Below are 1,810 nucleotides of genomic sequence, written 5' to 3' on the forward strand. Positions count from 1 at the left end.
GAGGATACTTTACTAGCTGTAATTGACTAAAAGAAATCTTCTATTACAATAACAAGTTCAGGAAAGAATGGGCTTAGTTAAACTGTGGTATCATAAACAGGTTCTTATGTATAGACATTGCTTATATGACTGGTTAATTGGACGTAGTTTACAACCTTAACATAATTTTAATCGACTTCTACATACACTCACTTAAAGCATGCTTCAAAATACTAGTGTTTTCGCATTCACGAGTTTGGATCGGTCTACAGATCGATTAAGTGTAACCTAATATAATCAATTGGATCAAAAACTGATAAACGACATTTGATGTAACTAAAAGCGATATTCTGTTTTTAGTCTAAAACAAAAGCTACAATCTACATTAAAGTTAAAATACACCTTAACACAATATTGAAATCAAATCTATGAACAACTTACGGAGATGATTTTTCACATACACAGCCTGTTTAGTAATATTCTGTAGTACATCTGATAAAAGCTATTTTTATTTTCTTTTTCCTTCAACAACTGTTGTAATCTCTCTTGTTTATTTTGCTGTTCGAGCTGCCATTGTCGTAGGTTTTCTTGTAACTGCTGTTGTCTTTCTTCTTGTTTCTTTTCTTTTTCCTCTAACAACTGTTGTAATTTCTTTTCTCGTTCTTCTTGTTTCTTTTCTCGTTCTTCTTGTTTCTTTTGCTGCTCTTGTATTGCAGCCATCAAGTCTGCTATGCTGTAGTTTGATTTGCCGCTTCTCGTTTCCATTTTTTTTTGTCCCACTTTCTGACACCAATTTGTTACGTCTCCGTTTGTTAATTAACTTTCCGTAACTTCGTTCCGACGAAACTTTAGCGACACAAATTCTTTATATAATAAAACTGGTTTATTCTTTCCGAATGCAACTTTACCGATACACTCAACTTCAACAATCGCGCTAAACAAACGCTATAACAACGAACGTGCTCAATAATACTTCTGACTGCAGATCAATTACTCACTATCTACATACACATTACCTTCCCGCGTCACGTTGTCCCCTCTTATATATACCCGCGTACCCCATCTAGCAAACACTAGAGCATTCATGAAGAAACAAGATAGTTCTAGAAACGTGGCGTCACAGTGGTCATGTGACTCGCTGACGCAACAGTCTGAAACTTAAAACGCTAATAATTAGGTTTAGAAAACCGCCGTTGGCACAGCACAACGCACACATACACAAAATCAACGGCATCGTTTACAAAAGATAGTGAATAATTTTTCACTTTTCCTGTTATCAATACTTTGTAAATCATTTTGAAGGTAAAGTTGTTTATCTTCGAAACTGAAGATGTATGCTGACCTTTAGCTGTACAATTGTATTGGGAGAAAACAAGGTGGTGTGTCTTTGATGTTTCTTTGCTTTTGTATAGTTGTTTTATATTTTTGTAAACAAACATACTCCAAATAAAGAATTTGGAAACGAGTAAAATGTTTAAACAAAATACCTTTCCAGCTGATCTGACAAATAAACACTATATATTATTTTCCTTATAAATAAAATGTTTTAAATGGAATATTAGTTTTTTTAAAGAGGTTAATATTATTGTGAAAAACAAAATGATTCAGTGTGCGACTTAAAGGAATCACTTATAGCATTGATAAGAATTTTACAGCAAATATTCATTCATTAGTTAGATAAACACCGATTTTTTTTACACACCACCATGCTCAAAATTGAACACAAAATGCAGTCTGGCTAACTAAATGAATGAATAGCTTCAGCTAGATAGATATATAAATAGATCTATGTATAGGTAGAGAGATAGATAGGTGGAAAAACAAATAGGTG

The sequence above is a fragment of the Limulus polyphemus genome, unplaced genomic scaffold (assembly GCF_000517525.1).
Source record: "Limulus polyphemus unplaced genomic scaffold, Limulus_polyphemus-2.1.2 Scaffold5090, whole genome shotgun sequence".
NCBI lineage: Eukaryota > Metazoa > Arthropoda > Merostomata > Xiphosura > Limulidae > Limulus > Limulus polyphemus.